Raw genomic sequence first — 16,914 nt, 5'->3', positions numbered from 1 at the left:
GGGCTAACTAGTCCATATAAGATGTAGGGTGGGCTTATAAGCCCAAGTATGCATGTAAATAACAAGTTAAATAAATAAGCCCAAGTCCAAATAAATAACAATCCAATAAAAGCCCAAGTAAGTAACTAATAACCTTAGTTAATTAAAATGATTAATAAAACTTAATCATGAATGTAAATAATATTCAAAAATATTATTCGTGTAATGTACGTGTGTCACAAAGACGTTTCGGGCATTCAAAAGTCATGTATGATTAATCACGGTAACGAGTAAATGTAATCATATACATTCGTTAAATCACAAGTATTAATAATAACCATTATTAATTAAAGATGGAAAAGTCAGGGTCGTTACAGCCCTCATTTGCAAGAAATCAGTAACAATTTAAATTATTGAGGGTGATTATCGTAGAAATTGATTAAATTTTACCAAAGTTTCCAAACATATTGGCGTTTGTTTTAAAAGCAAAGATTTTTAGTTTTTTTTATTTATTGTTTTTGGCATACTTTAATTCAATAAGATTAAAAATAATGATAATAAAATTTCTCGTCCCTCCCTCGGGTAAAGCAATTTCGGTTCAACGACCTAGTTTTCAACTCACGACGAATTTTAAAAATCAAACTTTTAACTTAGTGAAATAAAGTAAATTTTTGTTTTTAAATTCACACCAAACTTAAATTTAAAATGCATAAAATAAAAAATTCATATTATAAAAATTCTCACCAAACTTATATTATATTTTTGTTTTTATACATACAAACTTATTTTAAAAATATTAATATTTCAAATATTTACAAACTTAAATATATTGATTTTTAAAAAGTTTACAACAATAATTTAATATTAATTTTAAAAACAAAGTAAAAATAAAATTAAAAATCTTTTTGGTCTTTTATCCCACTTTAATCAATCAAATATTATCAAAAATATACGCCCCTCTTTTTAGTAAAGTAATTTCGGTTCCATAACCTAGTTTTACTCCTGACGAATTTCTGAAATATTTTGGGTTGATTGATTAAAGATATTCATACCTTAAGAATAAACGGTAAATTTTGCAGTGATGTAATAAATTTTTGTATGATATCAATAATTTCGGTTACGCATACCTAATTTTATTGAATACCAATTTAATACTTTATAGCGAATGATTCAGCGTTTATTATCAAAAGGTTAAAAGCAATAAATAAAAAATAAAAACTGTACATACTTCTGGTGAGAAAGAATTCTCAGAGACCTGCTTTAGCCGATTCATAGGAGAGTCGTGTGATTTGGTTCTCCATAGCTACGTAAGCATAATCTCGAATCTTCAATATCTTTTCTTCTAAACATATAAACGGTCCTTCTCTGCATAGAGTAACAAATTCGGTATTTGAATATGTTTGATTATTTGAACATTTACCTTCGTGTGACCATTTTCCGCATTTGTAACATCTATCAAGGTGTCGTGCTCTTCTTTTTGTTGCGGATTTTGATTTTCCTTTACCAAAATGTATGTTATGATGATCTTTTCTGAGTTCTTTCCTTACTTCATCACATCTGCTTCTTATTACTGACACCAGGTCACTCGGGAGTGTGTCATTATTACGTTTAATAATCAAAGCATGTAGCATTAGACCATGGTTCAGATCAAAGGAATTCTTCATCTCGTAAAACCTAAAAAAATAAAAATTCAGAATGGGGGGAGAAGACTAGTTCTTTAGGGTCTGCTAGGGAAAGACCATTCGGATTCCATTCTCGGAAACTACATGAAAACAGAATATCTAACTCTAACAAAAATATATATTACCCTAAAAAGATTCGAACCTTCCCACACTTAGTTAGCTGTGGTGTCGAAATTGTAATTAACTTCATCTTCAACTTCCATTAGATTATCTATGTAATGTTTAACTCCGTGACCATTAACTTTAAATTCAACTCCATTTGAATTTATTAATTCTACAGTTCCGTACGGGAAAACTCTTTTGACTATGAATGGTCCAGACCATCTTGATTTCAATTTTCCTGGAAATAGCTTGAATGGTGAATTGAAAAGAAGAACTATGTCTCCTTCTTTAAATTCTTTTAAACTTTTGATTCTTTTATCATGCCATTTCTTCGTTCTTTCTTTATAGATTAACGAATTTTCATATGCTTCATGTCTTAATTTTTCTAATTCGTTTAGTTGGCTTAACCGTAGACGTCTAGCTTCATGTAAATCAAGATTACATGTCTTCAAAGCCCAAAATGCTTTATGTTCAATTTCTACTGGAAGATGACATGCTTTTCCATAAACGAGTCTGAAAGGTGTGGTTCCAATTGAAGTTTTGTAGGCTGTTCTAAAAGCCCAGAGTGCATCCTCCAATTTCATGGACCATTCCTTCAGATTTGATCCTACGGTTTTCTCTAGAATACGTTTTAATGCTCGGTTTGTATTTTCAACTTGTCCACTTGTTTGTGGATGATAAGCGGTTGAGATTTTATGAGTTACTCCATATCTTTTGAGAACTTTCTCAAGTTGATTATTACAAAAATGAGTACCCCGATCACTTATTAAAGCTTTCGGTGTTCCAAACCTAGCAAAAAGACGTTTTAAAAAGTTGACTACAACTCGTGCATCATTAGTTGGGAGAGCTTATGCTTCCGCCCATTTAGATACATAATCAATGGCAACGAGAATGTAGAGATTATTATGAGATTTTGGAAATGGACCCATAAAGTCAATACCCCAAACGTCAAATACTTCACATACTTGAATGACATTTTGTGGCATTTCATCACGTTGACTTATTTTTCTGGCCCTTTGACATGCATCACAGGATTTGCAAAGAAGGTGTGCATCTTTGAAAATTTTAGGCCAATAGAATCCAGTATCGTAAACTTTTCTTGCTATGAGCTGAGGCCCATAATGCCCTCCTGTTGGTCCTATGTGACAATGGTTTAAGATTTGACTAGCTTCATCTCCGAATACACATTGGCGTATTATTCCATCGGGACAACTTTTAAACAAATGTGGATCTTCCCAGAAATAGTGTTTTATATCACTAAAGAATTTCTTTCGTTTTTGGTACGACAACCCTTTTTCAAGGTATCCACATACTAAGTAGTTCGCATAATCTGCAAACCATGAAATTTCATTATAATCTATCTTCAATAGATATTCATCAGGAAAGTTATCTTGTATAGCCGATTCATTTAGAACTTCTAATTCGGGATTTTCAAGACGAGAAATATGATCAGCGGCGAGATTTTCTGCTCCCTTTTTGTCTCGGATTTCAATATCGAACTCTTGTAAGAGTAAGATCCATCGAATTAATTGTGGTTTGGCATCTTGTTTTGAAAATAGGTATCTAAGAGCAGAATGGCCGGTATAGACCACCGTTTTAGCTAGAACGAGATATGAACGAAATTTGTCAAAAACAAAGACAATAGCAAGGAGTTCTTTTTCAGTAGTTGTGTAGTTCGTTTGTGCTCCTTGTAACATTTTACTAGCATAATAAATAGGTTGAAATCATTTTTCAATCCTTTGTCCTAAAACGGCTCCCATTGCAAAATCACTTGCATCGGACATAAGTTCAAACGGTAGATTCCAATTTGGAGTTATCATGATCGGAGCATTAGTGAGTTTTTCTTTAAGAATATTAAAAGATTTGATGCATTCATCTGAAAAGATGAATGGAGCATCCTTTTCTAGGAGTTTATTCATAGGAGTGGCAATTTTAGTAAAATCTTTTATGAAATGTCGGTAAAAATCGGCATGCCCTAGAAAACTCCTAACTCCTCTAACATTGGTGGGATGTGGAAGTTTAGCAATTACATCTACTTTAGCTCTATCCACTTCAATTCCTTCCTTTAAAATTTTATGACCAAGAACGATGCCTTCTTTAACCATGAAATGACATTTCTTCCAATTAAGAACTAGATTTGATTGTTCGCATCTAATAAGCATTCATTCAAGATTAACTAGACATGATTCAAATGTATCACCGAAGATTGAAAAGTCATCCATGAAAACTTCCATGCATTCTTCTATCATGTCGTGAAAAATCGCCATCATGCACCTTTGAAAGGTTGCAGGGGCGTTGCAAAGTCCAAATGGCATGCGTTTGTAAGCAAAAGTACTATGAGGGCACGTGAACTTGGTTTTCTCTTGATCCTCGGGTGCTATTGGAATTTGAAAGTATTCCTGAAAAACCATCAAGAAAACAATAGTAACTATTTTCGGCTAATCTTTCCAACATTTGATTAATGAAAGGTAAGGGAAAGTGATCTTTTCTGGTGGCGTCATTTAATTTTCTATAATCAATACAAACACTCCATCCTGTTACAGTCCTAGTAGGAATAAGCTCATTTTTCTCATTTGTAATGACAGTCATGCCACCCTTCTTAGGTACGCATTGAACTGGGCTTACCCATGGACTATCAGAGATTGGATAAATTAAACCTGCATCAAGCAGTTTAATAATTTCTTTCTTAACAACATCTTGCATATTAGGATTTAGTCTTCGTTGGCGTTGCACATACGTTTTATGACCTTCTTCCATAAGGATTTTATGTGTGCAATACGAAGGACTTATGCCTTTAATATCATGAATCTTCCATGCAATAGCTGGTTTATGAGCTTTTAGCACATAAATGAGTTGAGATTTTTTATTTTCAGTAAGAGAAGACGATATTATTACAGGTAATTCAGATTCACCATGTAAATAAGCGTATTCCAAATGGTTTGGAAGTGGCTTTAACTCTAATTTCGGTGGTTCTTCTATCGATGATTTATATCGATATCTGTCTTCTTCTTTTAGCATTTGAATTTCTTCTGTTGTAGGTTCATATCCATTAGCCATAAGTGTAGCTAACATTTCAGTTTCATCAATTGGTTCAGTTCCTTCTCCTAAAGAACATTCTCCTGTTCCTTGTAATTCTGGAAATTCTTCTAACAATTCTGCATGTGAATCTATAGTTTGAATATAATAACATGTATCATCTGCAGATTGCGGTTGTTGCATGGCTCTATCAATTGAAAAGGTAACACTCTCGTCCTCTATACTTAGGGTCAGTTTCTTACCGAACACGTCTATTATTGCTTTAGCCGTGTTTAAGAATGGTCTTCCTACTATGAGAGGAACTCGAGAATCTTCTTCCATGTCCAGAATAACAAAATCTACTGGAAATACTAAAGTACCAACTTTAACTAGCATGTTTTCCATTATCCCTCTAGGATATTTTACTGATCGATCGGCTAGTTGTATGCTTATTCGTGTTGGTTTCAATTCTCCAAGGTCTAGTTTAGCGTATAGTGAATACGGCATTAAATTTATACTAGCACCTAAGTCTGCCAATGCTTCTATTGAACTAAGACTACCCAGAAAACATGGAATCGTGAAACTTCCTGGATCAGAGAGTTTTTCTGGTATCTTATTCAACAGTACTGCAGAACAATTAGCATTCATAGTAATAGCTGAGAGTTCTTCCATTTTCTTTCTATTTGTGATTAGATCTTTCAAGAATTTAGCATATCTAGGCATTCCTGAAATCACATCAATGAAAGGAAGATTAACATTTATTTGTTTAAACATATCCAAGAATTTGGATTGCTCGGCTTCAAGTCTCTCTTTTCTCATTTTACTCGGGTAAGGAAGTGGTGGTTGATATGGTTTAACATATAACCTTTTCAACTACCGGTTCTGTTTCCTTATCTTGCTCAGATTGTGGTTCTTGTAGAGTAGGAATAGCGTCATCAGAGATTACAGGTATTTCAGGTGGTTTAAGTGTAATACCACTTCTTGTGGTAATGGCTTTAGCTGTTTCATTCCGGGGGTTAGCATTTGTATCACTAGGTAGACTTCCCGGTTTTCTTTCACCTATTAACCTTGCTAGGTTGCTTACTTCTTGCTCCAAATTTTGAATAGAAGCTTGTTGATTTCTAAATGCTTGAGCATTTTGTTCATTGGTTTGTTTCTGAGATGTGAAAAACTGCGTTTGAGATTCAACTAGCTTTGACATCATATCTTCTAAATTTGGCTTTTTATCATCGGTTTGTGGTGTTTTGTTTTGAAAAATAAGTCTTTGCTGGTTGTAAGTATTATTGGATACTTGTTGATTGCTAGGACCTTGTTGATTGTTGTATGGAACATTTCGGTTATAATTCTGATTTTGATTGTAGATCGGTCGTTGATAATTATTCTGATAATTATTTCCAGGCCTTTGGTTCATGTATGAAACATTCTCTCTTTGTTCCATTGTTTGTTCAATACTGAGACAATCTTTTGTCAAATGTGGTCCTCCACACTGCTCACAACTAATTCGTATTGAGTGAATATCTTTAGTCATCTTTTCCATTCGTCTCTCGACAGCATCTATCTTTGCAGAAATGAAATCAAAGTCACGGCTAGAATCGGCTATAGCTGCTTTAGATGATCTAACGATATCTTTTTCTTGATGCCACTCATGTGAGTGGGAAGCAGTGTTATCAATAATTTTGTAAGCGTCAGTTGCGGTTTTCTTCATAATGGAACCACCAGCTGCTATATCGATGTCTTTTCTTGTAGTGATGTCGCATCCTTGGTAGAATATTTGTACTATTTGATAAGTGTCTAAACCATGTTGCGGACATCCTCTCAATAACTTTCCAAATCTTGTCCATGCTTCATATAGAGTTTCATTTGACTTTTGTGTGAACGTAACAATTTCTCCTTGAAGTCTTACGGCTTTAGATGCCGGAAAGAATTGTTTAAGAAATTTTTCAACTAAAACATCCCATGTATCAATCGCCCCTTCAGGTAATGATTCTAACCAATCTTTGGCTTCTCCCTTTAAAGTCCATTGAAATAACATGAGATATATCTGTTCATCCTCCACTTCTCTTATTTTAAATAGAGTACAGATCCTATTAAAGGTGCGAAGATGTTCATTTGGATCTTCCTTCGGCGCACCACTAAATTGGCATTGATTAGTTACCATGTGTAAGATTTGTCCTTTGATTTCATAATCTGGCGCATTAATGTCAGGTTGAGTAATTGCGTGACCTTGGTCAGTCCGTTTAGCTCGCATTCGGTCTTCCATACTTAGAGGTTCTAGATTTTCCATGATTGAATTTGTTGAATCTGAATCACTAGAGGATTCTGATTTAATGGGTTGTTCCTCTACAATCTCTGTTTGAATGATTGGTGGTTCCGGAGGAAAGATTAATGGTTCAGGATCTCTGAATTGTCCCTGAATATCCTCCGGATTCTCAATTGTGAGGTCGGGTTCAAAAAATGAATTATCGGAAATTTGAATTGGAGTACTTGGTCGACTAGATGACGATTCTAAAAAAAAATCAACGGCGACAATATTGGGTAGATGTCTTGATCGAGTTACAGGTGGTGAACGTATAAAAGGTGGTGAACGTTTTGCTCGGTGCATTCACTGAATATCCTATTAGTTATAAAAGATAAAAATTATTAAAGTTATCAAATTAATAGACTTTTCTGATTTTGTCCACGTTTCGAATAGCCAATAGATGCAGCAGGTAGCCAGGACCCTTTAAATCGGAAGCCCACAACTCGCCACTAATAAATCCAACTATTACTACGAACCAGAAAATTTAGGATGTCTATCAATTTAACCACTTAAAATAATTTTTCGTTGAAATTTAAAGAAATTTTAGAGAAGAAATAAAAAATTCTATGTCCTAAAAACTAGAGCGGCGAAAAATAAGAAAGAAAAAGAGTGCGTCGAAAAATACGTCAAAAAATAAAAGGTCAAAAAATAATAAAAAGAACGTAGCGCGTCGAAACTTAAGAGTCTAAAAACTAAGAATTAAAAGTTGCGTCTAAAAATATTAAAGCTCAAAAGGAATACTATATCCAAAACGGCAATAACTTAAAAAGTACTAAAATTTATAAAACGGCGTCGTAAAATTCTAAAGCACCTAAATCTTAGTCTAAAGAAAAAGTACTTAAGGGATTTTACGGCAAAGCCTAAAAATCTAGAAATAAAAATAACTACGACAAAAACTATATCTTAAAACTAAATACGAACGAAAAATACAAATATTACGCTAAAACAAATAAAAAGATACAAAATATAAAATAAACTTAAAGTTGTAAAAAATACAATTTTTATAAAAATATTATTTTTATATTATTTATTTTATAAAAGCATTAATTTTATAATTTATTAAAACTAATTAAAACTAAAAATACAAATTAAATAAATAAAACTAAAACTAAATAATTAAATAAACTAACCCTAATTAGGGTTTTAATTAATAATAATTAATTTATACTCCGTAATTAATGCAGTAGGAAGTCAAACCTGGCGTGTCAGAAAGGTTCATGCGGTCGCATGGATTTTTGCCTTCGGATTCATGCGATCGCATGGGCTAGGTTTTCGGGCCAGAAGTTGGGCTGCTACAGTACCGGGCCGGACACTTTATTTAAAATATTTTTTTTCTGTTTTTAATATTTATATAAAATATTTATATAAATGAAATAAAAACTTATATTTTTACAAACTAAAAATAGAAATAACAATACTTTATAATTTTATGTATTTTGAACAATTCTTAAAAATATATATATTTTGTTTTCTTTTTATATTTTTAAATTTTTAATATATTTTTTTTTAAAACGTATTTTTACAAAAGTAAATTAAATTTTTATATATATATATATATATAGCGTTTCGCTTCCGGCGTTTAAGTAGTTCCCCGGCAGCGGCGCCAAAAATACTTGATGTTAAAGCGAGGTGTATACGAAATAGTTATATTTTTGCTACAAAATACTATTAAATACGATACAATTTTACACAAGTTATTTATTTATTTATAGAGTGGATATACCTATACCTTGCTACAACACTTATAGGCAGTGTACCTAATCGTACAGTAGTGTAGATTTTAGTAAGTCCGGTTTGTCCACAGGGAACTTGCCAAGTTTAACGCTATATTTTTAACTTATAATTGTAAAAATACAAAAATATATATAAGTAGTATTATTATTATAAAAGGGGATTTTTACCGTTAAATGACCGTTTTGTCGATTTTAAAACTTAAGTCGCAGTTAAAACCTAATGTAAAATATTAAAAATAAATATAACTTAATTTTAAGCGTAAAGTAAATAACGATAATGAAATTACGATAAATAAAAATGCGATAAATAAAATGACAATAAATAAAATTGCGATAATTAAAAAGTACGATAATTAAAAGTGCATTTAAATAAAATAATAGTAAATAAAAGTGAGATAATTAAAAGTGCAATTAAATATGAAATAAAGGGAATTATGCTTATTTAAACTTCCGTAATCATGATGTTTGACGTGTTGATTTTAGTTTATTACCATGGGTTAATTGTCCTTTGTCCTGGATTATTCAATATGTCCATCTGGTTTTTGTCCATAACAGTCCATCAGTCATAAATATAAAGTGCGAGTATCCTCGTCAAATTATCCTTATATCCGAAGTCAAATATTCCAACTAATTGGGGACTTAAACTGTAACAAGGTTTTAATATTTTGTTTAATAATTACACCAGGATATCGACTGCGTGTAACCCAAGATTTTAATACTTTGTTAACAATTACGCCAAGTGTCCTTGTACATAATTCACCCTTGTTTTAATAAGTCCATTAACTATTAATCCATTCCCGTGTCCGGTTAAATGAACGATTATTAGTACTTATAAATATCCCGCCCATCGTGTCCGATCGAGTTTATGTGGTTATTTATAGGTACGCCCAATTGTAAATCTTTATATTAAATTAACAAACTATCATTTAATTAAACAAATATAAAGCCCATTAATAGCCCATAGTCTAATTTCCACAAGTGTCTTTCTTTTGTCCAAACCCCAATTATGGTACAAAGCCCAATTACCCCGTCTTAATATTTTAGCCCAACATCATGATTACTTCGGCTTAAATAAGCATAATAATAACTTAGCTACGAGACATTAATTTAAAAAGGTTGAACATAACTTACAATGATTAATAATAGCGTAGCGTTACACGGACAGAATTTTGACTTACACCCTTACAACATTCGCTAACATACCCTTATTATTATTAAAATTAAAATTAAAATTAAAATTAAAATTAAAATTAAAATTAAAATTATAATATATATATTATATATATATATATATATATATATATATATATATATATATATATATATATATATATATATATATATATATATAATACGTGAGAGTGAGAAGAGAAAAAGATGTGTTAACATTCGCTCAAAACTGCGCCTTTTATAGGAATGTCACCTGATTCTGTTCACCATGCGATTGCATGGATTTATAACTGCCAGGCCATGCGATCGCATGGCCTACTTTTCCATCTCACATGAGTTTGTTTGCCTTCTTGCCGACGGTATTTAATAATAATATAATATATAAATAATTTATAGAATTATTTAAATATTATATTATATTCGTGTGCATAGTTGACTTGTAATTTTAGCTCCGTTGCGTCGCGCGTTGTTAGTTGGCTCAGGTCCCGGTTTCGGATTTTCGAACGTCCTTGCGTACAATTTAATATCTTGTATTTTGCGTTTTGCGTCTTGTACTCTTGTAATTTTGAGACGTTTCTCATCAATAATTTGAACCACTTTGATTGTACTTTGTACTTTTGAGCTTTTTGGTCGTTTACGTCTTCAATTCGTCGAATCTGTCTTTTGTCTTCACCTTTTATTATTTAAACGAATATCACTTGTAAATAGAACAATTGCAACTAAAAGCTTGTCTTTCTTGAGGGATAATGCTATAAAATATATGTTCGTTTTTAGCATTATCACTAGCCATGATCATCAAATACATTGGGGTTTAGGAGCCACGAATTCCAATCGAGCTTTTTGTCTTTAGCACGAGAAGATATCAAAGAAAGCTTTTTGATTGAATTTCATTGAAGGCCATAGGAGCAATACAAGACTTATTCTCAAACACTTTTAAGTTTCTATTTTTCTAAATCATATATCCGGTAAACTAAATCCAATTTTGAACCATTGACCACAGTTGACCAATTAACTAAAAGCTTCGAGAAAATCTAATCGCCCTGCTTCTAGAAAAAGTTAATCGGGATTTTTACAACCATGACAACAAAAGTGAATGTACAACAAGTTAAGTGAAGTTAGCAAGTCAAGTGACCTTTAGCACTTAATCACCAAAAAGCATGGTTTAAAAAAACGGTCGAGGCGTACGCCTCGAGGCTGTTGGTGATTTTAGCATGATTCAACATACATTTTATGGATTGGATTATTATGTTGAAAGTGTTTTTAGAACCATTGATACGTTACATGAATTCGGAGAGTGTGGAGTACACGTTCGTAAAACGTGAGGTGGTTTGAGGTATTATTTTGAACTTGGAAATAATGTTTGGAACTCAAGAACTACGAATTGGACTAGAAAGAATTCGAAACGGGACTTGAAAGGCTAAACACACTTGAAAATAAGCTTAAACAAAAATTTGGTGTGCATTAGCTTTAACCCGCGGCGCAGCTCCTGGGCCCGTGGCACGGCTTAAGGCATGATTTTCATGTCGAGCATTTTTGCATGTTTTGAAGTCTGGTCCTTTGTTATCCCGCGGCGCGGCTCTTGGGCCCGCGGCACGGCTTAACATTAAGTTGCTAAAAAGGTGTCTTTTCAACCCAAAAGGCACATTCGAACCTCAAATGTTTTGGGGTTGTTCCAGGGCATTTAAACTGCGTTTTTTCATGTTTTAGACCATTTTAAGTCAAAATACATGAATGTAAACTTCTAAGTCACTAATGGGTATTAATCAAAGGTTGTGACTTTTCAAGAAACCTTTTGACCCATTATAAATACACTCTTTGTGTATTTGAAAAATGTTCCAGAATTTTAACCTTTTACACACACTTTCAACTTAAACAATTAGAAGATAAATCTCTGCAATTTTTTTGATTGTTTTCTTTTAGCCAAGACAACAATCTAGTCTTTGTCTTATCTCAATCGAAACTTCGTGTAAACCGTGGCTAATTGGGTCAAAATATTCGATTAGGAAAGTGATCACATGATTCAAAGATCAATCCGGAGTCGGTTTCGTTTCAGGCACGAAGGTTTATTTACAATCCAAGTTTATAACAGAGGCGCGCCTCAGAGCGTTTTTGGAAAATCTCGTTTTGAAATGTACATATCAATGGCCTTTAAAAATCATACGCCTCATATGCCGGTCATGCAAGGTTGCAAAACTACAAATCATGGTTGTAATATTCAATGATTATAACATTTTTGACTTGTAATATTGAAGAAGCGTTTGTTACCAGATATAGTTGATAAACTACAAATCATGTGTAGTGACTAGTTGTATACCAAACATTAAAGAGGAATAGAAAAATATTCACCTTCTGTTCTAGATTACAATGTAGCCTCTATAATATATGTGACGACCCGGAAATTTCCGACCAAATTTAAACTTTATCTTTATATGATTCCGACACAATAAGCAAAGTTTGTTAAGATAAATCTCAAGAAGTGTAAACTGTATTCATACATTCATTACCCTTCGACTGTTCTCGACGATTCACGAACCATTAAATGGATATGATTATACATATATATATATGTATATTAATGATTACAATATGTGTTTAAACCCTCCGAAATTCCTGAAGACACTTCAAATAATGAGCAATCGAGATGATGATCCAACCACATATTTCCCACAGTTATGTACCTGAAAAGCTCTCGGGAAAAAAGTCATAGTTCGACACGTATCCGTGTCAGACCCTTTGGAATTTATTAGCTAAAATGACTTCTCAATTCCTTTCTAAAGTAGTCAGTGTTGTCACAGCTTCAGCAAGACAACTTCGACATTTCAGTCGAAACAGCCTTATTATAACCTTGATATATATACGTTGCCTTTTTGCTATCGTTACCGGGGAACCGTTTATATTCCATCACATCAGAAGTAAACTTATCAGCAACCGTAATGATCTAGGATTTTCCGAAAAATCATTATATTTATCAAAACCCCATCATTTACTCATCTGCATCTTGTAACGAGAATTGCCCTACGAATCATCGGGAATTAGCAATCAGTATTTTGAAATCTCGCAGCATGTCTACGCCAACAGTTATATGTGTACGTACAACTTCTATCTTCTGGACTTACATTCTTTGAATGTGAAGTTTCTGAAAAACACCCTAAACTGCGATATAGTTCTCGAAATTTTGAAAAATGCTGATGAAGCCGCAAAAACTATAAACGACCTTAACAGTAAAAAGTTTGATGATAAAGAATAGTGTGTTGGCAAAGCTCAGAAAAAGAGAAGGTTTGGAACTGGAAAACGGATTGAGCAAAGTATGAAGGAGGCTGTAGACAAATCACAAAGACTAAACCTGCCTTCAAAGAATCTAAATGATTCAGTATCTGCTGAAGTCAATAACGAATACCTTACTCCTTACTCTAAAACTCTTATGGACAATATTCTTCATCATCCTCTAATCTTAGATATTCTAAGATATCATCATATCTTTCATTATAAATATCCTCCATATTCCTGGAGATATTTTCATAACTATTCTTATCTGAAATCATTTATCTCCTCGCGTTATCTGTATCATATCGTAAAAGAAACTGTGTTAGTTTCTAAATTTTGAAACTTTCGAGTTTAAAGTATGAATGTTTTTGAAGTAGTGTTGAGAACTGTAGTATGAGTTAGTATAATATAATGACACTTGATCAACGTGATTATATTACAGTAAGTCATGCTGAGTTTCTAAATGGAACATGATGATTCACAGATCATAACGTCATCATGTGCCATGTTACACGACTCTTGTATTCTACTTAACCTCTAAACATATCAAGAAAATATTTTTCTTGATAACTCGGTCTTTTCCGAGGTATTCTGGTAATTTGACGACTCAAGATCGTGCCATTACAATTTCCTTCTTAGAACATTAACCTTGTTCATTTCGAAATCCATACCTACGAATTCTGGACCGTTATTCGCTTGACTTGAGGTCGGGAAGAGGAGATAAAAGTATGGAACTCTTGAATATAAAAGAAAATATAAAGTTCGACAACAACACGTAAATTACAAACCGTGCATATCAATACATATTGCAACGTAAAGGCACGGGAGAATTAAAATTACTATAACCCCAAGGTAATAGTAAAAATAAATAAAATCCTCCGGCGGCAGATGAAAAAGAAGAACGACAGATATGAAAGTGAGGAGTATATCGAGAATTAGTACTGTATGGAGCATATTGACGAATACTTTAAAATATGAGTTGAGGGAGAAAGAATGGAAGGTGTGATTTGTAAGGAAACGAAGGAGGTGAATTTATAATGAAATATCTGACAGAGAAATCGAGATGGATTATCGCATTAAGTCGAAGAAGATCATAATTTCCTTAACCGCCAAGAATCAAATCCTATATAGGATACAAAGATATTTTTACCACACGTAACATAATTACATTAATAATACATACCACTATATTTTATGATATTAAGTGAACTTTATAAATTTATTTACTTAAAATACATAAAAGTATATTTTTATTATATATAAATTTTAATATAAACTTTTATTAATAAATGACTTTTATTATTTACATGTGGTATCAGAGCGGTGGTCTTAGCGAACCAGGTCTGCATTAGTGTGTCTAACTGATAATCGTTAGGATGCATTAGTGAGTCTGGACTTCGACCGTGTCTGCATGTCAAAAGTTTTGCTTATCATTTTGTGTTGAAATATTGGTTGTTAAATATATAGAAAACCTACAACTTGTATTTAAAACGTGTTCATTAAATATATATGCTTTCCAATTAGTTACGTACACGATAATAACACTCGCTTAGTGATGCGATTGATATTTAAAACGTTATTACGTAAATGAATGGTATGCATGTCTGTCAACTTTCGATGTAATGAAAGTTTGTCTTTCAAAACGAATGCAATGTTTGTAAAATGTATCATATAGAGGTCAAATACCTCGCAATGTAATCATATGTTATTGTATTCGTTCTTATGGATTAGGACGGGTCTCTACAATATATGTATTCACGTAATAAATAAATATATCATCATTATAATGTAACAGACCATAAAAATAGATAAAAATGACAGTCAAACTGCAATAACCAAAACTTGGTAAAATCAACTTACTTATTTCCCATTGATAATGTGTGTCTCATCAATAACAGTATCAACAACAGCAGGATCTGCGTAAGCAGTGGCGGTTCTTGAACCAAGGTTACGAGGGAGCAAAATAAATTGAATCATAGAATATATTTTGATAGAAACATTTGATATATTGCAGCTTGAAAAATTAGTGTATTAAACATAACTAAATACATTTCTAAAGGGTAGTTTAATTATTAAATTTCAAACAAGTAGTATATATATGAAGTTAAAATAATTTTGTTAAACATTGTTTTATAAAAGATAAATTTTTACTCGATATCCATATTTAATTTTAATATATTTTAATTTAGAATGGATTAGAATTTTAGAACTAGTTATGAAATTATAGGGTTGAATGTGTACTTGTACAAAACTAAAAGGTAGTTGGCTGCAATAATAATCAAAAGAACATGGGAATATGTGACTGATTTATCTCCATCTCCTTTTTAACTTTTGGGAAAATTGTTTGAAAATGCATCGAACTTTCACCAAAATCCTATTGTATGCATCCAACTTTCAAATATCCTATTGTATGCATTCAACTTTTAAATCTCTACTATTGTATGCATTTAACCTGTTATAACAGGTAACCTTCCAGGTCACCTTTCCAAACATTTACATTATTAGTCCCTCATGTTTGTAAACCCTAATTTCATTGGTCCTTCATGTAACTTATTACCCTAATTTCTTTAACATGTTACCTTCGTCCATCTTCATCCCTTCATCATTATTGAATTAGTATAAATTCATCTGTAAATTCTTTAACTCAACGTTATGAATTATAATTCATATTTGTATATACTTAAATAATTCCACCCAAATTCACTTTTATAAATCCAACAAATCTGAGTTTAAGGGCATAAATCCATCGAAAATCATACATCACAGATCCAAATCAGATTTCTACTTCATCATCATTCATCTTCAACACTAGAACGAAGCAGATTCAGAAATTGTTCATCATTATCTTCGTCATTCATTATCATTAATAGAATTAGGTGTTTTTATTTTGAAGCTATATCAATAATTTGAGATCAGAATCTGAGCTACTAAAGCTAAAACGCACATTCTTCAACCATCAGATTCATTTAACAACTCTAAAGTTGTTTCAAATCTAGAAGTCAAAGTTTATTGTTCTTCGGTCAACAATTTAAATCGAGAAGATTGCTAAGTTTTAGATGCTATGATCCAGTTTCGAGTGTTTATAAGATGATTACAAGCTATTTTGATTCATGTTATGTTATCTAGAAATCTCTAAAATTCAACCTTGATCTTCAAAGTCCATATGCAGAAGTTGCTAGTGTTCTTCTTCGATTTCCAATTTTATTGATGTTTTAGTTGTGAATCCTCATCAAAAAATGTTTATCGCTGACTATGAAGGCTTGAGGAATTGATTTTCATGATTAATTTCATCAATTAAAGATTTGATGTTCATAGCAATTTTCGAACGAACTGTTGTTGCAGGAAAAGAACTGAAGATTTAATTTCATCAATTGAAGAAAAATAAATGAAGCGGAGATGAAGTATGATGATAAAATGGGGTTTTAATATTTTTTAATGAATTTCAAATGGAACTTAACAGAAAAAATTAACGAACGTTAAATTGAGGGACCAACCATGTAATTTTTCTACATATCGACCTGCTACTTGAACTATAAGTCATTCAATGCGTACAATAGGAGAGATTTAATAGTTGAATGCATACAATAGAAGATTTGAAAGTTGAATGCATACAATAGGAATTTAGTAAAAGTTCAATGGATTTTCAAATAATTATCCCTTAACTTTCCTC

At 32.2% G+C, this 16,914-nt stretch overlaps 1 non-coding gene across 1 annotated transcript; it reads left to right on the top strand.

The window, feature by feature from the left end:
* The first annotated feature begins 6,571 nt into the window (after positions 1-6,571).
* Positions 6,572-6,678, top strand: LOC139903459 (small nucleolar RNA R71). Its single transcript, XR_011778276.1, has one exon. It is a non-coding gene; the product is annotated as a small nucleolar RNA R71 (small nucleolar RNA).
* The last annotated feature ends 10,236 nt before the right edge of the window (positions 6,679-16,914 follow it).

The sequence above is a fragment of the Rutidosis leptorrhynchoides genome, chromosome 3, assembly GCF_046630445.1.
Source record: "Rutidosis leptorrhynchoides isolate AG116_Rl617_1_P2 chromosome 3, CSIRO_AGI_Rlap_v1, whole genome shotgun sequence".
NCBI classification, from domain to species: Eukaryota; Viridiplantae; Streptophyta; class Magnoliopsida; order Asterales; family Asteraceae; genus Rutidosis; species Rutidosis leptorrhynchoides.
This window is presented reverse-complemented; position numbering and strand designations above follow the sequence as displayed.